Here is a 24,286-nt window from a genome sequence, read left to right on the forward strand (position 1 = left end):
ATTTTGGAGCCACCACCAAACTGCACAGTGCCTTGTTGACAACTTGGGCCATGCCTTCGTGGGGTCTGCGCCGCACTCGAACCCTACCATCAGCTCTAACCAACCGAAATCGGGACTCATCTGACCAGGCCACAATTTTCCATTTGCCTACGGTCCAACAGACAATATGGTTGTAAGTCCAGGAGAGGCGCTGCGGGCGATGACGTGCTGTCGCAAAGGCACTCGCCTCGGTCGTGTGCTGTCGTAGCCTATTAACGCCAAATTTATCCGCAGTGTCGTAAGCGGACATGTTCATCGTACGTCCAACATAAATTTTTGCGGTAATTTTACACACTGTTGCTTGGCTGTTAACGCTGACAACTCTATGCCAACGCCGCTACTCTCGGTCGTCAAGTGAAGGCCGTCGGCCAACTGCGTTGTCCGTGGTGGGAGGTAATGGCTGAAATTTGGTATTCTTGCAACACTTTTGGCGCTGTGTATATCAGAATATTGAATCCTCTACTATAATCACGGCGGAAACCTTCTCACATGAATCATGCGAATACAAATGGCAGCTCCGCCAATGCACAACCCTTTTATAAGCCGCGCGGTCTCGGACACCTTGTCACAGTCCGTGCGGCTCCCCCCGTCAGAAGTTCGACTCCTCCTTCGGGCATTCGTGTGTGTTGTCCATAGCGTAAGTTAGTTTAAAATGGCTCTGAGCATTATGGGACTTAACTGCTGAGGTCATCAGACCCCTAGAACTTAGAACTACTTAAAGTTAACTAACCTTAGGACATCACACACATCCATGCCCGAGGCAGGATTCGAACCTGCGACCGTAGCGGTCGCGCGGTTCCAGACTGAAGCGCCTAGAGCCGCTCGGCCACCCAGGCCGGCAGTTAGTTTAAGTTAGATTAAGTAGTGTGTAGGCTTAAGGACCAATGACCTCAGTAGTTTGGTCCCATAAGACCTTACCAAGTTAGATTAAGTTGTGTGTAGGCTGAAGGACCAATGACCTCAGTAGTTTGGTCCCATAAGACCTTACCACAAATTTCCCTTTTATAGTTTGTGTATGCGCTATTACCTAAGGGTATCACACACATCCATGCCCGAAGCAGGAGTCGAACCTGCGACCGCAGCAGCAGCGCGGTTCCGGACTAAAGCGCTTAGAACCGCTCGGTCAGAGCGGCCGGCCAAAACCTGTTGTTTTAAGATCTAATAACTGAAGAGAACGCGTAATACATTTGCTATTAACACATTCTTCTGCACATAACCTTGCGAAATTAAAAAAAGACTAGTTTTTGGATCTAATAACTTCAGTTGGGCGTGCAGCAGGTAAAAATACATTCGCTGCTACTACATTATAATGAAGACGAAATAGAAATTTTGGTGTACGATCTAATAGCTAACAAAGAGACATCCCCATTTTTTGTTAGGGTCCTAGGTATCACATTCTGGAGCGATTCACCCTAGTGGGCCCTCGTTGGCAAGTAATGGACGAAAAAAGTAGTTTCGGTATTTCGCGCGAGAATCTATACCATTAAAATAGAGAGCGCATACAGTCAGCTGAAATAGTGCTGTAGACAACACGTCTGCTTACTGTGCAAGAGCTTGCTGATTCAAATCCTGTCAGGTGCATTTTTTTATGTTTTCAAATCTTTATCGAAATGACTTTGATCACTATATTATCAAATCTTGAGCGAAAAATACATTTTTGACTGCATTGCATGACCAATAGAAGCAGATTATTCTACTTTTGTTTTTTAATCAATACATCAGCATTTTCGAACGTTTGAATATTATGATGAATAAATAAAATTAACTTCAATCGCATACACAAAGATTCCAAATGAAAAAGAAAGACGAGCAAAAAATATGATCTAGTGAAAAAAAAAGTTAATACAATGTTTTCAACAGCCTTTTTAATACATATGCTCTTCTAGCGCACAATCCTGCCTCATCTTCACAAAATTCAGTACCGTAGTACCGTCTCTCAGATGCCTTACATATATCATTGGATAATGGCTTTGAGGGTGAAAACAGACTCGGAAGAGCTGTTGCTGATGTCCGAAGCAACAGTCTCTGTCGATTCTGAAGCTGCCTCGTTCGATATACCCTCGCTTTCACTGTCTTGCTGAAGTTGAGAATTACTCTCTCAACAGCTTCGTCCATCAGTGCGTAACTGTGCCAGTATTCGTCCCTAATAGATTTCACTTTACCACACGCCTTCTTCCCGGTCGTCTTTCGTAATGTAATGCTCTGTACTGCAGCCGTAGCCACTTGTTTCAGTTCGGAAATGGTAAAGCTGCTGACGTTCTTCCATGAAACTTTATTTCATAAAATTCAAGGTAAATTCGATGGGGTTCAGATGACAGTTGTAGGGTGGCCGGCGTAACATTACATTAAGTCCTTCACCGGATTCTTTTAGCACTCTTATCTACTGTATATTCTGGCTCGGGCTGCTAACGTTTCACGACTTCCAAGAGCTCGTACGGAAATTTATGTTTAGTCAGACATGAGTGTCTGTATCCTCCACCCAATTGTAAAGCTTTCGAAAAGTGGGTATATCTCTTTTTAAGTCTTAATATTCCACGAACTTTCTTTTCAGTAAACACTTATCAAAGTCATCCCGACATTTTTAACATCGTTCACAACATTACGCGCTGTCCTAATACTCTTTCCTACTGCGGCTGCTACTCTCTCCGGAGCTCTCTCTAACGCTATTAGCAAACCTTTCCGTTTTTCTCCTAGACAGAATTGAGCTACGTTATTAAGCTGGACTTTTCCATCTGAGCATACTCTTCGATAACGTTCATTTGCACCATCATTGTCCATGTCAGTAGAGGCTAAAAAAAAAACACACAGCAGTAGTAACGTACTATGACAACAGCGTGACTATACAATGCCGAGCCATCTGTGTTATTCCTGGAGCCATTCTGCAGCAATTCTTGACGTGGGAGGTGTCGAATTATCCAGCTGGAACTGCCTTAGTCCGTCGGAATGCACAATGGACATGAATTGATGCAGGTGATCAGACAGGATGCTTACGTACTGTACGTCTCACTTGTCAGAATCGTATCTACACGTAACAGGGGTCCCGTATCATTCCGACTGCACACGCCACACAACATTACGGAGCCTCCACCAGCTTCAGCAGTCCCCTGCTGACATGCAGGGTCCATCGATTCATGAGGTTTTCTCCATACCCGCACACGCCCATCCGCTCGATACAATTTGAAACTAGACTCGTCCGACCAGGCAACATGTTTCCAGTCACCAACAGAACTATGTCAGTGTTGTTGGGCCCAGGTGAGGCGTAAAGCTTTGTGTGGTGCAGTCATCAAGGGTATACGTGTGTGCCTTCAGCTACGAAAGCCCATATCGGTTATGTTTCGTTGAATGGTTCGCACGCTGAGACTTGCTGATGGCCCAGCAATTTGCGGAAGGGTTGCACTTCTGTCACGTTTAACGATTCTCTTCAGTCATCGTTGGTCCCGTTCTGGCAGGATCTTTTGCCGGCACCAGCGATGTCGGTGATGTAATGTTTTACCGGATTGCTGATGTTCACGGTACACTCGTGAAATGATCGTACGGGAAAATCCCCACCTCATCGCTACCTCGGAGGTGCTGTGTCCCATCGCCCGTGCGCCGACTATAACACCACGTTCAAACTCAGTTAAATCTTGATGACCTGCCATTGTAGCAGCAGTAACCGATCTAACAACTGCGCCAGACACTTGTTGTCTTATATAGGCGTTGCCGACGGCAGCGCCGTATTCTACCTGTTAACATATCTCCGAATTTGAATACACATGCCTATCTTTGGCGCTCCAGTGTATGATCCAGTTGCGACTCATAATATAGCCACAGAATACTACGGTGCTGAATTTTGTGAAGTCCAAAATGTTATATTTTCGAACATTTAAAACAAGGTGAAATCTTCTGATTGAATTTTTGTGCAGTGCTTTTGCTGACAGTACCTCTTTACTGGTTACTGCATCATTTTTATGGTTCAGCTTTAAGCTTCATTTCTTCCTTACACAGCTTATGGACCGGTATTAAACTTTCATTGGCATTGGAGAACGTTCACTTTGTTTCTTACATTCATCTTGAATTATTGTACCCACGTTTCAGGAACGTTAACATAATAGTACCAAACCCACTCGAAAGCGTGAGAACATTTCAAAAATACTCTTTTAGCAGACCTATATGAAATGGAATTATTAGATACCCTTAATCGTAGGTAACACAGGCGGTGGAATTTGGTTCACAAGGAAATGCAATGAGTATGCAAAGAAGGTCGCTTACTAAACAATCGTGAGACTCGACACAGAAAATTGATGAAGCGTGTAGGGCCCATACCAGATATGACTAAAAGGGGATATTGAAGGAATACAAAAATGGCCAGCAGTGAGGTCTAAGGCCACTTGCCACGGTTCGCCCCTCCCCCCCGTCGTACGTTCGAGTCCTCCCTTGGGCATGGGTGTGTGTTGTCCTTAGCGTAAGTTAGTTTAAGTTAGATTAAGTAGTATGTAAGCCTAGGGACCGATAACCTCAGCAGTTTTGTCCAATAGAACCACAAATTTCCAGTTTCTGTTGGACACACGGATGTGATAACTCTGATGATGTAATATAATCAGGTGTTGCTCAATGGCCGAGTGCAAGTGTTTCAACTGGTCGCTACTCCGACGACAGCGCTGATCCTAGCCTATCTCAGTAACCCATCCGGGCAGAGAGGACTTACAGTTACCGTCTCGTTCCTGGCGATTCACCACATCTCAAGAGGAGAAGGTCGGGCTAAAGGCAGACTGAAAATTTCCGTTGTCCTGCAGGGATTCGATGCCGCGACCAGTCGTTTTCCTGGCAGTGTTTTACCACTGAACCATCAGGCTTGACAATCAGATACTGAAAAACCTAAACTGACCGACACTTGAAGAATGGTGCCAACCATCCTGCGAAATTTTGAATACTGTATCACGACCATCAGCTTTTTTTTTTTACCACAACCGATTTCGTTCTGTGTTCTCTCAGATGCCTTACATATATCATTGGATAATGGCTTTGAGGGTGAAAACATACTGTAGTTTTTTACATAAAAAGAAAAGTGCAACTTGTGCTGGCATTTTATCAAAAACCCATAATACAGTTGCGGAACCTGCATCAGCATGCTCCATGTGTTGGACAACACATTTATCCTCCGAAAACCTGTGTACAAAGTTTGAAGAAATATTATTCGGTAAAGAATCTAGAAACAGACAACCCCCTACATAGGACTCCCGTAAGGGCCGCGAAGACAAAATTAGACTAATAAGACAAAAAATGGTTCAAATGGCTCTGAGCACTACGGGACTTAACTTCTGAGGTCATCAGTCCCCTAGAACTACTTGAACCTAACTAACCTAAGGACATCACACACAGGCATGCACGAGGCAGGATTCTAACCTGCGACCGTAGCGGTCACGCGGTTCCAGACTGTAGCGCCTAGAACCGCCCGGCCACCCCGGCCGGGACTAATAAGACAAGATTAGGCTAATTACATCGCTCGGAAAGGCGTTTAAGCAATCATTCTTCTGCGGAAAGATGGGCATGTGGAACCTCAGTACTTAACCACAAGAATATTATTAATACAAATGATGGCGAGCACTGTTCCGCTGAAAATAATGTTCACTTCTAAATATTTAATGAAACAGTCGGTAACAGAAACAGGTCTGAACAGCTATCTGACCTTACGACATGAGCATATGAACAGGGCAAATATGAGCAATTTTAAAATTAAAAATAATATTCCTTATTCAAACGGAAAACTTACCAGAATAAAATTGTGTCTCTCCCAACACTTTAGAAAAGAGCCTTTCACGTGAAAATTTTAAGAACAGTTGTGCTCTCACAATAACCCACTTATTCCGTATGACGCAAGGACAGAAATTCCTGTTTGAACACAGATAACATTCGCAGGAAGTCGGGCGTCGAGAAGCGACGAGGAAACGCAAATACATTCCCGAGAGAAAGAAAGCTATGTCCCATACAAGAAGGCTTTGTCCCTTTTTCTAACAAGATGTCATGACTATTTGCTTAGAAATGAGTGATGTAAGCATTGTCCACACCAGAATAATACAGTGTTTATAGTTTGAACGGACGCGCTCTCAGAACCGAAAAAAATGTAGCGAATTTGCATTTTTCTTAAGGGATTGGATAGTTTGGATGGAGTCCAGGCAGCGAGCACAAAAGTTAGCACTGATAATATTAATCATAAAAAAGGAAGTCATCATAGGGGGACGCTCTATGTATACCTTCTACACAAGATGCCTTGGGAACAGTAATTGCGCATTACTGGTTCTGTCCACAACTTTTTATTTTTGTTGCAGTGGCTACTCACAAAAAACTTTATTTTAGTAGCTTCTCGTATTCTTACTGATCGTCTAATACAAAATTAGCCTTTGAGGACTGCGGATGCGATACTCGTAAATATCATGAACAGTTCAATCAGTGATAAAGGAAACGCCGCAAACTTTTTCCTCTGAAATGCATTTTTTTTTTCACATACAAGCTGCGACAATAATGAGAAATTGTGTTTCCCATGTCTGAAGCTGGCAAGGCAGTTCCACAATAATTTCCGCGATATGTACGAAGTGATATTTCCGACTTCGCACGAGTTTAATCGTAGGCATTCTCATGAGAAAGATGGCGATTTCTGTGGCACTATAAATTAATATTTATTACCAGTTCTTTCGGTTGAGACTGAGAAGAAGTACTGTTCATATGTCTTTGAGCGAGCTATTATATATATAACCTGCAGCCACGATAAATCGCACATATCTCACTGTCAATTGAACTAAAAGCCTAGAGATTACAATCACGAAAACCTTAAATTGGAACGATCACAAAGATAATGTTGTGGGGAAGCCGAATCAAAGACTGCGTTTTACTGGCAGAACGCTTAAAGGATGCAACAAATGCACGAAAGAGACTGCCTACGCTACCCCTTTGTGCGTCCTCTGCTAGAATGAGGCTGTGCGATATGGGATTCGTACCAGGCAGGACTGACGGAGGATATCGAAAAAGTTCAACGAAGAGAAGTTGGTTTGTATTATCGCGAAATAGGGGAGAGTGTGTCTCGGATCAAATACATGAGTTGGCGTGGTAATCATTAAAACAACGGCTTTTCATTAAAATACGAGCTTTTCACACAGTTTCAGTCTTATCCTCTGTCAGGCACTTCCGTGTGAATTGCAGAGTAGTTATGTAGATATAGATGTAGAACAGAAGGTAACACGGTAAAATCAATCCAGATAAATTTTTAACACGAAGAACATACAGTGAAAATCCCAACTTTACATAAATGCATTTTGATTGTCTTTTGTGGCATTTTAATGAGTGTCACCTCTCACTTTAGTTCCTACACTATACAGAACAAAAATTAAAATTGTAATTAAAAGGAAACGCGTAGTGTTTTTCTAATAGATTGATAAGATATTTAGTTTTTTTTTTAAATCTTTTCATACTACTTTTTAACAAAAACATAAAAAATAATAAAAAATAAAATTAATAGTTGAAAACAAGAAACAGGTGCCTCCATACCCGGGAGAAGTGGGTCTTAGGGAACTGTTGCTCAACAGCCCAATCCAAATTTTCTCATAATTTCCTTTGATACATGTCCACCTCGTTTCCACTATACTGGCCTCCAATCCTATCTCTTCTTCTCCTACTACTTTTTATTCTCCTTCTCCTTTGCATTATTTTTTCACCCCCCCTCTCTCCCTTTTCCTTTTCCCTCACTAAATACTTTAATCTCCTGTCACAAAACTGCGCCCAACAACAGCTCCCAGGGCACGCGCCACGGCTGCTACATGAAGGAACAGGGAAAAACGTATCGGTACTTCTTGGTACATAGTACTTTCGTTTCGATACCGATCCTTTTTTTTAACTAGATACTTCTCAATTGGTACTTTTACTCATAGCAGTGCTTTATAGCAGGTAGCGTATGGAATGATCCTAGTAGTAGCTTATTACACTTTTATTATTTACTCACAATTTTGCCCCCATGACTCAGTTCCAGCAACGCGCGAGTACCGACAGACTAACTAATGAAGGAGCGGTGTGAGTGCGATCAATACAGTTAAAGAGTATGAAAACATTTGCGACACTGCGTCACCCTCCGCAATGATTCGTCCTCAGTCCGTTCACTTGGAAGCCCCCTGTTTTCGATTCGCTTTCTTGTCTGTCTTCTATTGTTGTTTAAAACAGTTTAAGTCCAAGAATAACTGAATCAGCAGACAGAATGGCGCTTGCCAAGAGTGAAACCTGGCAGTATTTTGATGAGTAATGGATAATAACGAAGTGATGTGCTAAATCTGTTTCAGAAATTTGAAGCCTTCCGGAAACACTTCAAACATAGAAAAGAACTTAAGAAAACATTCAACAGCAAGGTAAAACTTTTTGCTTAACAAGATGATAATGAGCTCTTCTTGCAGACCTTAAAGGCCCACGGAATGTCGACCGAATCCCGCGTCCCCCTTTGGCTTGTGACGTCATGCGGATGCTGTATGGAGGGGCATGGGGTTAGCACACCGCTCTCCGGCCGTTTTGCAGACTTTCCACACCGTGGTGCCGCTACTTCTCAATAAATTAGTTTTTCAGTTGGCATTAACAGGCTGAGTACGCCCCCTAGCACTCTTCGTACCAAGGGAAAATCTTTAGCAGTACCGGGAATCGAGCCCGGGTCATTTGCAAGGCAGACATCTACGGAGATCATTCAGCTATGGACGCTGACAAGGTAGTAATAGTGTGATGAAAACAATGTAATTTTTAGCAATATTCAGCAGATTTTCTGATAATTTGCTCTCCAACTTCAAACATCAAATTTCAAAAAAAAATCTATATTTTAAAAAGTCGTTCCAGTTAATGCTTGTAATATGGTACTCAAAACTAGTGAAAATCGATTATTATTATATTATAGAAAGATTTTAAAAACAGAGATGCAGACAATGGAGTCGACGCAGAATACCTACTCTAATCTTTTATCAAAAGCAAGTTCAAATGGTTCAAATGGCTCTGAGCACTATGGGACTTAACATCTGAGGTCATCAGTCCCCTAGAACTTAGAACTACTTAAACCTAACTAACCTAAGGACAACACATGCATCCATGCCCGAGGCAGGATTCGGACCTGCGACCGCAGCGGTCGCGCGGTTCCACACTGAAGCGCCTCAAAGGTAAGTATCGATACATCAAGGTATTGATACTTTCATGAGTACGATACTACTCGTGAATCAAGTATGAACGTATTTCGTTCGAAACCGTGTCCCTAGCCATACCCTAGTTACGCCACTGCCAAATCTGGGGTTGAAATGTCTTGCGCGGCTGCGAATGCCACTCGGTCCAGGTTGATTTGCAGCACTCCACACCTGATATGTGGCAGCCCTATTCACAACGGACCTGCCGACAGGACTTTCCCCCTGGCCCTGTGCCCCTCCATTGCGTAATGGCCATTCGGCTGCGGGGCCGCTTCGGCGGCGGGCGTGAGTTGGTAACTTTATTTTGCGGCAGTAAAAGTGTCGTGGGTGCGGTCGCCCTCGAGCGGATCGTTAACTGTTGTACACGGTGTGACTGAGAAATGAGGGAGACTGCTAGAGTGAAAGCGTCACATCGACGAGTAACAATTCACTGTTAACTGGCATAAAGCAAATTTACGTTTCAGCCGTTACTATCAGACAGCTGGGATTCCGTAACTATACGCACTCTGGAGGACCGTGGTTCAAACCCCGTCGCCAATACGTTTCCTATGACTTTCGTAAGACGTACTCCAGCGTTATTCGTTTGATGAATGAACAGTCCATAATCTTCCCCATCCTCCTCATTTCGAGTACGTGTTCTGTGTTTAAATATTTGTCGTAAAATGGTGGTTAAACGCTAACCTTCCTTCTTAGTTTCCTACGACTACAGCAATTCTCACAGCAGTAATGCTCTCGCGCCGATTAAGCCATCCCGTGACCACACGCGCCGCTGTTCGTTGGAGGTTTTCCATCCCTTCTATTAACCCAACTTTGTAAAGGTCCCAACCTCGTCAGCCGTAATCGAAACATGATTTGTAAGTCATTTCTTTCGTGGATGAATTACGTTTCCTTACGATTCTCTCTAAAAAATCTCAGCCTGGCACCTGCTTGAACTACATTTTTTTCACTTACGTCGCTCCGGATGGTTACTCACAGGCATTTTAGGGTAATCAACATTTCTAGTGATTACAGTACTATTTATTTATGCGCAATACGTTACATTTCTATACGTTCAACATTGCGTATCAGTCCCTGTTCCAATCGATCCTCAGAAAGTCTTCCTGTAGCTTTTTAAGTCTTCCGTCATTGCTACCCCCGTACAGAAAACTGCGTCATCTGCGAACGGTCTCATGGAGCTTCCGAAGTTATCCACTAGATTATTTGTATATAAATGTAAACAGTGATGATCCTATCACTTTTCCTTTGAGTACTCCTGATATTGCCTTTACATTTGTCGATATAGTTCCGTTTTGGTTCAGGGAAGTGAAAAGTGACGTAAAAGAAATTAATGTTACGAAAGCAGAAGCTCTAGGCAGGTAAACTTTCCGAAACAAGATTAGGATATTAAGGTTCTCAGGAAAAGGTCGAATATCACTGTGTGGACATGTGAAAGACGAAACAAACACAGTAAAAGAATGAAGAAACACTAGATAGATCGAAAAACGGAAAGAAGACAAGATCATGAGGAAGTTACTTCACGTGGTCCGTAGATGACCGAAAGAAGAAGCCTAAGAAGAAGATACCACCCGCGAAATTTCGCCTTGGCAAATACAGGCGTTTTTATGTGTGAGAACATACGATACCTGTATCACTTGAAGCGAAATTCTATAAAACTGAGATATACAGTGAGATTCAGCTGCCCCTACCGATGCCGTTTCATGCAACCTGCACAAAAAGTCCGTATTAGGACTGACAGGCGACAGTCACGTAATCGATGTAAGGTCCTTCTCAGACTTTTGGGCGGTGGTTAGCAATCGGAATCATACCGTAAAAGATACAAGCGAGGACTAGCCGTGAGTTACACAGTGTATTTGGACCAAGATATACCTTGTTTCTACCACACTTCTCCTTGGGTCTCCAACCTTTCTTTGTGAAATGAGCGGTGTAGTCATACAGGTTTTGGATAGCTCTGTAAGTTCATTTCGTTTTATAGTACTTAATCTTTCGTCAATGATTTAGAAAAGTTGCCTTATAAAATGTGTTTCATCATTGGAAACAACGACATTAGAAGGAGATATCAAAGTGAAAAGTGTGGAAGTTGCAGCTTTACAGTGTACAACCCAATGAAGAGATTAATATATGACTACCAGCGTTGTGCTAAAGTAGTTTTATAAACAAAATTTGTACATCACGTCTATGTCTTTGTATACTTTACCAGTTATTATTTAACTTCCTGACAATGTGCTTCGCGTCGCCACAGCGAATTGCCCGATGACATTATTCTGTCATGTGAGGTTGCGTAAAACGACATGGGTACGGGCATCTGACTCATCCTGAATATTAATCTTTTCATTTGGTTCTCGTATGCCGGAAAATTGTTACTTCCACATTTCCCCTTAGGTATCTCCGGTCAATTTCATGGTTTCCGATGATGAAACAGTACTATACACGAAATAGACCAACAGAGACTTCCAAAACCCATATGACTATATCACTAATTACACAAAGAAAAATTCGAGACACCAGGATGTGTCTGGCAAAATTAAGGTGTATCCCGGTCCAGAAGCCGGCCGTTGTGGCCGAGCTGTTCTAGGTGCTTCAGTCCGGAACCGCGCTGCTGTTATGGTCGCAGGTTCGAATCCTGCCTCGGGCATGGATGTATGTGATGTCCTTAGGTTAGTTAGGTTTCAGTAGTTCTAAGTCTAGGGGACTGATGACCTCACATGTTGTCCCAAAGTGCTCAGAGCCATTTGAACCGGTCCAGAAATACCGTGAAACCAACGGCCAATCCTCACTTGTATTTTTTACTGTATGATAACGTTTGCTAACAGCTACCCAGAACTGCACCCGTTGTCTAGGTGTAGCGCCTTTGATTACTAATCAAAACGTCCCCGGAATTGGGTTCGAACCGCATCACCGCTTAAATGCTGAATAAACTCCCGGCATAAGAAGTCACCCTTATTCAGCCAACGGCCTTGTCATAAGTGGGCAGGAGCAGGTAGAGATTCATGGCACTCTCTTGCCCTTTGGATGGGAAACTGCCCCTAAAGGCGGAAGAACCACCAACAGTCAACGGCGTGAGGATGCAGGAGGCAATGGAAATCACTGCATTAAAGACACATAATTTGTATCCACAGATTATGTGGCCTGAAACTGAAAAAGAGTCATAACAATTACTTCATTGGCAAAAGATTCCGGACAAGTCCCCCATCCGTATCTCCGGGATGGGGACTGCCAAAGGGGAGGTGACCATGAGAAAAATATTGAATAACCAACGAAAGGATAACGTGGAATGTCAGAAGTTTTGACATGGTAGGAAAGCTAGAAAACCTGAAAAGGGAAATGCTAAGGCCCAATCTAGATGTGGTGGGTGAGAGCGAAGTGAAATGGAAAGAAGACAAGGGTTCTGGTCAGGCGAGATAGGGTAATATCAACAGCAGCAGAAAACGGTATAACGGGAGCAGGATGCGTTATCAACAGGAACACAGGGCAGAGAGTGAGTTGATGTGAACAGTTCAGTGATAGGGTTGCTTTCTTCAGAATCGACTGCAAACCGACAACGACAGTTCAAGTGTACATAACGAAGCCGCAAGATAGAAAGTATATGACGATTCTGAACGGGTAATTCAGTATGTAAAGGAAGATGAAAATCTAATAGTCATGGAGAACTAGAATGTCGTCGTAAGGGAAGGAGTAGAAGAGAGGATTACAGGAGAATACGGGCTTGGTACTAGGAGTGAGAGAGGAGCAAACCTAATTGAATTCTGCAATAAATTTCAGTGAGTAACAGCGAATACTCTGTTCAAGAATCACATGAGGTGGAGGTATACTTGGAAAAGGCCAGGAGACACAGGAAGATTACATCATGGTCAAATTACGAACTCAGATATTGGATTGTAAGCCGTGCCCAAGAGCAGATACAGACTTCTATTACAATTTAATACTGATGAAGAGCAGGCTAAGTTTAAGAGACTAGTCAGGAAGAATCAATGCGCAAAAGAAGTAGAATACGAAGGCACTAAGGAAAAGGGATACGCTTGAAGTTCTCTGAAGCAACAGGTACTCTGAGGTTCAAAATGATTCAGATGGCTCTGAGCACTATGGGACTTAACATCTGAGGTCATCAGTCCCCTAGAACTTAGAACTACTTAAACCTAACCAACCTAAGGACATCACACACATCCATGCCCGAGGCAGGATTCGAACCTGCGACCGTAGCAGTCGCACGGTTCCGGACTGAAGAGCCTAGAACCGCTGGGCCATCGCGGCCGGCTGATACTGTTAGAAGGGATAGTTCATTAGGCAGCTCAGTTGAAGAGGAATGGACATCTCTACAGAGGGCAATCACAGAAGTTGGGGAAGGAAAACATGGGTGCAAAGAAGGTAACTGCGAAGAAACCATGGCTAACAAAAGAAACACTTCAATTGATCGATGAAGAAAGGGAGTACTCGTACAAAAACGTTCAGGAAAATTCAGGAATACAGGAATACAGAAATACAAGTCACTTAGGAATGAAATAAATTGGAAGTGCAGGGAAGCTATGGCGAAATAGCTGCGTGAAAAATGTGAAGAAATCGAAACTATTGTCGCAAGGACTGACTCAGCACATATAAAAGTCAAAACAATCTTCAATAAAATTAAAAGCAAAGGCGGTAATAAGAAGAGCGTAATGTTACATGCACAGGCGAGAGCGGATGTGTTGAAATGCACACTGAAGGCCTCTCTATGAAGGGGAAGAATCGTCTGATGAAGTGATAAAAGAAGAAAAGGAATTGGTAGGGAAGCGATAGGGGTCCAATATTAGAATCAGAATTTAAAAGAGCTTTGGAAGACTTGAGATCAAATAAGTCAGAAGTAATAGATAACGTTCCATCGGAATTTCTAAAGTAATTGGGGAAGTGGCAACAAAACAACTATTCACGTTGATGTGTAGAATATATAAGTCTGGCAATATACCATCAGACTTTCAGAAAAACATGATGCACGTAATTACGAAGATGGCGAGAGCCGACAAATGTGAGAACTATCGCACAATCGGTGAAACAGCTCATGCGGCCAAGCGCTCACAAGAATAATACATACAAGAATGGAAACGAAAATTGAGGATGTGTAAGATGTGAATCAGTTTGGCTTTAGGAATGGTAAAGGCACCAGAGAGGCAATTCTGACGTTGCGGTTGATAATGGAAGCAAGACTAAAGAAAAATCAAGAGTTGTTCACACGATTTGTCGACCTGGAAAAACCTTCGACATTGTAAAACGGTGCAAGATGTTTCAAATTGCGAGAAAATGGAGTTAGCTACAGGGAAAGACAGGTGATACAATATGTACTGGAGCGAGGAGGGAACAGCAGCGCGGGGTAGCTGCGCGGTCTAGGGCGCTTTGCCACGATTCGTGCGGCTCCCCCCCGTCGGAGTTTCGAGTCCTCCCTTGGGCAAGGATGAGTGTGTTGTCCTTAGCGTAATGTAGTTAGATTAAGTAGTGTGTAAGCCTAGGGACCCATGACCTCAGCAATTTGGCCCCATAGGAACTTACCACACATTTCCAATTTCCAGGAGGGAACAATAAGAGTGGAAGACCAAGAACGAAGTGCTCAGACTAAAAAGGGTGCAAGACGGGGATGCAGTCTTTCGGCTCTACTGTTCAATCTATACAACGAATATCAATGGCGGACATAAACGAAAGGTTCGAGAGTGAAAATAAAATTCCCGGCGAAAGGATATCAATGATAAGATTCGCTGATGTCTCTGGTATCCTCAGTGAAAGTGAAGAAGAATTACAAGCTCTGCTGAATGGAAAAGAAGGTCAGATGAGTACAGAATATGGACTAAGAGTAAATCGAGGAAAGGCGAAAGTAATGAGAAGTAGCAGAAATGAGAACAGCGGGAAGTTTGACATCGGAATTGATGATCACGAAGCAGATGAAGTTAAGGAATTCTGCTACCTAGGCAGCAAAGTAACCCACGATGCACGAAGCAACGAAGACATAGTTCCCGGGTTCGATTCCCGGCGGGGTCAGGGATTTTCTCTGCCTCGTGATGGCTGGGTGTTGTGTGCTGTCCTTAGGTTAGTTAGGTTTAAGTAGTTCTAAGTTCTAGGGGACTGATGACCATAGATGTTAAGTCCCATAGTGCTCAGAGCCATTTGAAGACATAAAAAAACACTAGCAGAGGCATAAAGCGGATGCCTGGCCAAAAGAAGCCTTCTAGTATCAAACTAGAGGAAGAAATTTCTGAGGATGTACGTTTGGGCACAGCATTGTATGGTAGTGAAACATGGACTGTGGGTAAATTGGAACAGAAGAGAATCGAAGCGTCTGAGATGTGGTGCTACGGAAGAACGTTGAAAATTACGTGGAGTTATGAGATAAGGAATGAGGAGGTTCTTAGGAAAATCGGCGAGGTTAGGAATATATGGGAAACACTGACAAGAAGTGACAGGATGGTAGGACACATGTTAAAACATGAGGGGATAACTTCCATGATAATAAAGGCAGTTGTAGAGGATAAAAACTGTAGAGGAAAACAGAGTCGAACACTTCCAGCAAATAGACTGCAAGTACTACTCTGAGATGAAGAGGTTGGCGTAGAAGAGGAGTTCGTGGTGCGTTGCAGCGAACAAGTAAGAAGACTGATGACGCAAAAAAGGTCGCATGAAGTTCCGAGAGGGAACTTATATCGATTATGTGGCTGTCGCCTGTCTGGATACCGTTACTGTTACAAACGTAGCAGAGGTTGCATAAAACAGATCGGTGGGATCAATTGATCGCTTTGTATAAGGTGAACCCGAATTCGACTAACAATATTTCGGAGTCATGAAATGTATTGTCAAATTGCAAATACCGTACCACCAAAGGTATGCAATTTAGTGGAGACAAACGAAAATTTGTGCTAGACTGGGACTCGAAACTGGATTTCCCACTTTATACCAGGGGTCGGACACGAAACAGGATTTCCCACTTCGTACTAGGGGTCGCTTTAAGAGCTTCGGCTACGGAGCATCTTTCAAATGGTTCAAATGGCTCTGAGCACTATGGGACTTAACATCTATGGTCATCAGTCCCCTAGAACTTAGAACTACTTAAACCTAACTAACCTAAGGACATCACACAACACCCAGCCATCACGAGGCAGAGAAAATCCCTGACCCCGAGCATCTTTCACTGACAGACCCAAACACGCATGCATGTCTGAAGGAACACTGCATTAAACTTTACTGATACTGTCACGTACAGACACTACAGTAACGTAAATATTTTGGAGGCTGTTGAGAAATATTTTCTGCGTATTCTGCTATAGTGAACCTGTGACCTCTGGTGACTCGTTGCAAAGTAACTGCACTCGTTTCATTCCTTTCTATCATTTATCTTTGTATGTATATTGCACTGAAAAATAACTGCACAACAGTGAAAATTTCGTCGGTATGCGGTATGTGTCTTATTTCCCGTCGGTATGCGGTTTGTGTCTTGCTTGGAAACAAATTTCCATTCTCTCACCATACATACTTTTGACAACGTTAAATCTGGACCCTCAAACTTACATTCAGCACCGTTCGGTTCTGTCAAGGACTTGTTTGTCTGACACTGCTAGTTGCACGTTCGCAGTGATATGGAGCGGTTTATCAGCTGGTCGATACACACCTCTGCACGGGTTCGCTGAATTTAATGGAACAGAACCACAATTCTGCTATGCTCGAAGTCAGCTGTTCCCGCAGCGTTGGCAACCACATCACAGCGCTTTAGCATCTGCTGCAGTATGCATATTACGTGTCTTTTCGCTGTTGTGGTGGCATTTTCAGAGAAACAAAGGAAGTTGGAGTAACAAACAGAGTAAATCATAATAACCCTCTAACGAGCTAAAAGAGACCATGGGTTCCTTATACCAAAATACTCAGTAAATATCCCTGGCCTGCCTTTAAAATTTTGTCGAAGTAGGATGTGAACCACACCGGCCTTCCATGAAAAGGAAGTTCGCCAAAGGCGAGAGATTTGGATGCGATTCCACACAGCTGTCGAATTTTTTTGTTGCGTATGAAGATTTTTATTGTGTGTTGGTGTATCAAATGGTGCAAATGGCTCTGAGCACTATGGGACTTAACTTCTAAGGCCATCAGTCCCCTAGAACTTAGAACTACTTAAACCTAACTAACCTAAGGACATCACACACATCCATGCCCGAGGCAGGATTCGAACCTGCGACCGTAGCGGTCACGCGGTTCCAGACTGCAGCGCCTTTAACCGCTTGGTCACACCGGCCGGCGTTGGTGTATCAAAACTCCCCGAAATCTACGCTAGCAATAGGTTGCAATTATACGTGAAATGTATTCGCAGTGGCGAATATGGACAACCATCAGTTCCACACAATATAAATTTGTGCTGGACCGGGACCCGAACCCGGATTTCCTGCTTATCGCGAGAGGTCGCTTTACCATTAAGCTATCCGAGCACGACTCACGACCTAGTCCAAACTTCTGTATGTCGTCAAGCAAGTGTCTACAAACTGCACTCGTACATCCATTACGTATATCCCGTGCAATGGAGGCATTTTAACTGAAAATTGCCAGGTTTCGGCGGATAAATACGTTACTGCAGTGCCTGATGCACCTCCGAAGGAACTTTGCATCGTACTTCTGAACAAAACAGGTACTGCAATACCGTATATGTCGCAGCTGCCAGAACATTACTGGAAAGCTAGTAAATGCCAACTTGGAAAAAGAGGAACAAGAAATTTACAAGTAATACTGAGATTTAATGCCTCGCTACAAACATTTACGATGACTACAAACAACGCACCTAGTAATCACGGCAATGCAAAGCAATTTCACTTTTATTGCGGGCAACATTAAATCAAGGCGAGTAGAAGAAAATAAATCTATGAGACCCGGTATTATGTAACAACGACAATTTTATACAGCAGATCTGCTTTTTCTTGGCCTACTGTATGAAGAACCAGTGGCGCTAGTGCAGTTACAATTCGTAAAGCTTTAGTGTACTACGTATATAGTGCCACACACCCCTTGACGATCACAACGGCGTTCAGTGTGATGTGCAAGTGGAACTTCCTTGACCTCGCTGAAGACTGCGCCAGCCGCTTCTGAAACACAAGCGAAGCACGAGGCCTGCCACGAGATGGACGCTCGCGCCTACAGCCAAGCGACGACATTTACCTTTAGCCGTGCCTGTCTCCGTACTCAAGCAGATTCACGTCGGCAGGCACCGAAGGACATTCTGTTCGACTGAGGAATATGGTCAGGCGGTAGCCACGGCGAGCACTGTGAGCTATAACTTGGCGAAAACCGCGCCTCCATTTATAAGGGGCAGTCAGATAAAAACGAGACAAATGGAAAAAGTATGTAACCTATTATTTCAATCTCAATAGCCATAGCTGACGGTACACTTATCCCACTGCGTAGAAGACGGTCAATACTTTCATGCAAAAATCTTTGCGGTTGCCTACGGATCATGATTGTATCCAAGTGTGCATCGGCGCGTCCGCAGCAAATCGACGACAAGAAATGTCTTCTTCAGGGCTCCAAAACCATGGAAATCGCATGCGCAGAGATGTGGACTGTATGGAGGATGTGTAAGGAAGGCCCAGCGAAAGTTCTGCAGCTCAGTCGAAACAACCTCAGCAACATATGAGCGAGCATTTCAGTTTCGATTAAGATTGGGAACATATGCACTTTACGTTTAATCTGTTATTAAATTACGATCACCAAATGGTTCAAATGGCTCTGAGCACTGTGGGACTTAACATCTGAGGTCATCAGTCCCCTAGATCTTAGAACTATTTAAACCTAACTAACCTAAGGACATCACACATATCCATGCCCGAGGCAGGATTCGAAGCTGCGACCGTAGCGGTCGCGCGGTTCCAGACTGAAGCGCCTAGAACCGCTCGACCACAGCGGCCGGCTTACGATCACCACCTTCGTCGAATCGTTGGAAACAAAGAACTGTGAAAACATGAACGTCTAATATACATGGAGAGTGCAAAGTATCAATTTTGATGCAGGAAATGCCATTTATTTAGGTAGATTCATTTACATCCTCCCGTGTTACAGAAACTAAATTGAAGAAATCTAAAGTAAAGAGGCGACTGGTTCACAGTCTCCTGGATGGATAAATTTGTTTGTATCAGTATTCGTGTGAGAACGGAAATATAAAATTATTAGCTGCCTCCGATTTCCACATATTCCCTTATTTACACAAATATGTAGTTGTGGTAGCCGTAGATGGATACTTTGAAGACATTTTAAAAACTACTTACTGGAAAAAAATTTGACAAAGTGCATTGCCCTACAAGGGAACTACATGGACAATGAGTCACTACCTCTCGTATCTGACAAGGCGACCTTACAGACTGACACTCTTTCATCTTCTTTTTCAGTGCCCGGAGTTCAATCTCCTAAAGTAGAACGAGGCACTTCTCAAAAAAAATCTCCAAACAATCGGCTCTGAAAATCTGAAGAGTTCCGCTGTTCCGTACAAACACTTCGAAGAGTTTAACAGAGCCGCCAATAAGTAGCGTGTATCTTGCTGGATCAAATCTCGCTAATAGCAATTTCTTTTTAGACTTTTGAGTTATTGATTTATTATCAAATGGAAATGTTAATTAACAAATACAGAATAATAATCTTTAATAAAGAATATTTACTTTTATTTTTATTACTTCTTCTTCTTTGCCTTTCCTCATTTCAACAACAGGATTTGCATTTTTATATGGGTAATCTTAGTGGCCTGATATCCTCTCTGTCGCCACCGCTCCCCCAAGACGGGGTCGGTGGAGACGGTCTGTCTGCGTCCACAATAAAACTACGTTCAAGTGTGACAAAGTTTGTTGAATGACATGAAATGAAATGTATCCGCAGTTGAGCATATCAACCACCTCCAGTTGTATAATGGAATGACGATAAAGAAAATTATATTAACGGGATATAAGAGTACAGGTATGACACATGGATGACGACGACATATGGAAGTGTGATTGTGGCCGTGGGCAGTGCTGCGATAGCCGAAGCACTTAAGTGTGCTCCCTGCCGCCGTTGGATAAGCAGTTGCAGCAGCAAGTCGTATACCCCTAGCTTACTTATTTGTTACATAGTTTAATTCTTAATTTCTTTGCGTGTTTTTGGGTACTTGCATTGTTTAATTCATAAATTTCGGGCGTATTATAGTATTTGAGAGTTGTAGAATCGCGCTTTAGTACCTGAAAAGTGTAAATTCGCGTAGTCGTCTCTCTTCTGTTTTTGTTTTGAACGGCCAGTGTCGGTTGGTCACAGCCAGTGTGCTCCCTGCCGTCGTTGGATAAGCAGCTGCAGCAGCAAGTCATATACCCCTAGCTTCCTTATTTGTTATATAGTTTAATTCTTAATTTCTTTGCGTGTTTTTGGGTACTTCCATTGTTTAATTCATAAATTTCGGGCGTATTATAGTATTTGAGAGTTGTAGCATCGCGCTTTAGTGTTTACTTCGTAGATTCTTACTTAAATTGCGTGTGAGTTTCGTATAGGAGGTGTAATTTCGAGATTTAGTTACTGTAATCGTAAATTCAGGCAGATTGTAGCGCAGTCGTTAGGCATTTATACAGGTTAGTTCATACATTCTTTGCGTGTTTCCCTTGCGTTATCTAGGCACGGACTCGTGTTTCAGTAACTGTTGTTCAACATCGATTAGAATGGACAGGGACTGTGATTGCTGTGTTCGGATGAGGGCTGAGTTGGCATCCCTTCGCTCACAGCTGCAAGCGGCGCTGACTTAGGTCGCGCAGCTGAGGCTGTTGCCAATGGACACCACTGTGGGGAGCCGGACTTGGGTTCACGGGGATGTCAACCTCGTCCCGCCTGTCCTCAGATCGGTCTGCCGCTGTGGTTGCCCCGGTTGCTGCCCGTAGTGGGGCTGAGCCCTCTCCTGTGGTTGATTGGGAGGTCGTTCCAAGGCGTGGCAGGCAGCGGAAGACGTCCCCGGAGGCTGATCAGAAAGCCTCCCCGGTGCGTCTTACAAACAGGTTTCAGGCACTGTCTCTGGCTGAGCCAGATGCAGCTGCCTGCCCTGTTTCAGAGGATGATTCTCAGCCTTCAAGGTCTGGGCAATCACAGAGGGTGGGCTTATTGGTAGTTGGGAGCTCCGATGTTAGGCGCGTAATGGGGCCCCTTAGGGATATGGCGGCTAAGGAGGGGAAGAAATCCAGTGTGCACTCTGTGTGCATTCCGGGTGGAGTCATTCCTGATGTGGAAAGGGTCCTTCCGGACGCTATGAAGAGCACAGGGTGCAGCCAGCTGCAGGTGGTGGCACATGTCGGCACTAATGACGCGTGTCGCTTTGGATCTGAGGAAATTCTCTCTGGATTCCAGCGGCTATCTGATTTGGTGAAGGCTGTCGGTCTTGCTTACGAGATGAAGGCAGAGCTCACCATCTGCAGCATCGTTGACAGAACCGACTGCGGACCTTTGGTGCAGAGCCGGGTGGAGGGTCTGAATCAGAGGCTCAGACGGTTTTGCGACCGTGTTGGCTGCAGATTCCTTGACTTGCGCCATAGTGTGGTGGGGTTTCGGGTTCCGCTGAATAGGTCAGGAGTTCACTACACTCAGCTGGCGGCTACACGGGTAGCGGAGACTGTGTGGCGTGAACTGGGCGGTTTTTTAGTGTAGAAGGCCTCGGGAAAGTACGGGGTGGGCTGCAATCTCAAAGGGTGCATGGCAAATACAGGACGTGCTTGGATCAAGGAACAGTCGGAATTGTAGTTGTAAATTGTTGTAGTTGTGCTGGGAAAGTCCCTGAGCTTCAAGCGCTAATAGAAAGCATAGAAGCTGAAATCGTTATAGGTACAGAAAGCTGGCTAAAGCCTGAAATAAGTTCTGCAGAAATTTTTACGAAGTCTCAAACGGTGTTCGGGAAAGATAGATTAGGCAGAATTGATGGTGTAGTGTTTGTGTCTGTCAGTAGTGGTTTATCTTGTAGTGAAGTCGAAGTAGATACTCCGCGCGAATTGGTATGGAAGGATGTTATACTTAACACCCGAACTAAGTTAATAATTGGCTCCTTCTACCGACCCCCAGATGTAGTTGCAGTACAGTTCAGAGAAAATTTGAGTCTCGTAACAAATAAATACCCCACTCATACGGTTATAGTTGGTGGCGACTTCAACCTTCCCTCGATATGTTGGCAAAAATACTTGTTCAAAACCGGTGGTAGGCAGAAAACATCTTCCGAAATTGCCCTAAATGCTTTCTCCGAAAATTATTTCGAGCAGTTAGTCCACGAACCCACGTGAATTGTAAATGGTTGCGAAAACACACTTGACCTCTTAGCCACAAACAATCCAGAGCTAATAGAGAGCATCATGACTGATACAGGGATTAGTGATCACAAGGTCGTTGTAGCTAGGCTCAATACCGTTTCTTCCAAATCCACCAGAAACAAACGCAAAATAATTTTATTTTAAAAAGCGGATAAAGTGTCACTAGAAGCCTTCCTAAGAGACAATCTCCATTCCTTCCGAACTGACTATGCAAATGTAGACGAGATGTGGCTCAAATTCAAAGATATAGTAGCAACAGCAATTGAGAGATTCATACCCCATAAACTGGTAAGAGATGGAACTGATTCCCCATGGTACACAAAACAGGTTCCAGCGCTGTTGCAGAGGCAACGGAAAAAGCATCCAAAGTTCAGAAGAACGCGAAATCCCGAAGACTGGCTAAAATTTACAGACGCACGACATTTGGCACGGACTTGAATGCGAGATGCCTTTAATAGGTACCACAACGAAACATTGTCTCGAAATTTGGTAGAAAATCCGAAGAAATTCTGGTCGTATATAAAGTACACATGCGGCAAGACGCAGTCAATACCTTCGCTGCGCAGTGCCGATGGTACTGTTACCGACGACTGTGCCGCTAAAGCTGAGTTATTGAACGCAGTTTTACGAAATTCCTTCACCAGGGAAGACGAATGGAATGTTCCAGAATTCGAAACACGAACATCTGCTAGCATGAGTTTCTTAGAAGTAGATACCTTAGGGGTTGCGAAACAACTCAAATCGCTTGATACCGGCAAGTCTTCAGGTCCAGATTGTATACCGATCAGGTTCCTTTCAGATTACGCTGATACAATAGCTCCCTACTTAGCAATCATATACAACCGCTCGCTCACCGATAGATCTGTACCTACAGATTGGAAAATTGCGCAGGTCGCACCAGTGTTTAAGAAGGGTAGTAGGAGTAATCCATCGAACTACAGACCTATATCATTGACGTCGGTTTGCAGTAGAGTTTTGGAGCACATACTGTATTCAAACATTATGAATCACCTCGAAGAGAACGATCTATTGATAAGTAATCAGCATGGTTTCAGAAAACATCGTTCTTGTGCAACGCAGATAGCTCTTTATTCGCACGAAGTAATGGCCGCTATCGACAGGGGATCTCAAGTTGATTCCGTGTTTCTAGATTTCCGGAAAGCTTTTGACACCGTTCCTCACAAGCGACTTCTAATCAAGCTGCGGGCCTATGGGGTATCGTCTCAGTTGTGCGACTGGATTCGTGATTTCCTGTCATGAAGGTCGCAGTTCGTAGTAATAGACGGCAAATCATTGAGTAAAACTGAAGTGGTTTCAGGTGTTCCCCAGGGAAGCGTCTTGGGACCTCTGGTGTTCCTGATCTATATAAATGACCTGGGTGACAATCTGAGCAGTTCTCTTAGGTTGTTCGCAGATGATGCTGTAATTTACCGTCTAGTAAGGTCATCCGAAGACTAGTTTCAGTTGCAAAGCGATTTAGAAAAGATTGCTGTATGGTGTGACAGGTGGCAGTTTACGCTAAATAACGAAAAGTGTGAGGTGATCCACATGAGTTCCAAAAGAAATCCGTTGGAATTCGATTACTCGATAAATAGTACAATTCTCAAGGCTGTCAATTCAACTAAGTACCTGGGTGTTAAAATTACGAACAACTTCAGTTGGAAAGACCACACAGATAATATTGTGGGGAAGGCGAGCCAAAGGTTGCGTTTCATTGGCAGGACACTTAGAAGATGCAACAAGTCCACTAAAGAGACAGCTTACACTACACTCGTTCGCCCTCTGTTAGAATAT

Source organism: Schistocerca piceifrons, chromosome 6 (assembly GCF_021461385.2).
Source record: "Schistocerca piceifrons isolate TAMUIC-IGC-003096 chromosome 6, iqSchPice1.1, whole genome shotgun sequence".
NCBI classification, from domain to species: domain Eukaryota; kingdom Metazoa; phylum Arthropoda; class Insecta; order Orthoptera; family Acrididae; genus Schistocerca; species Schistocerca piceifrons.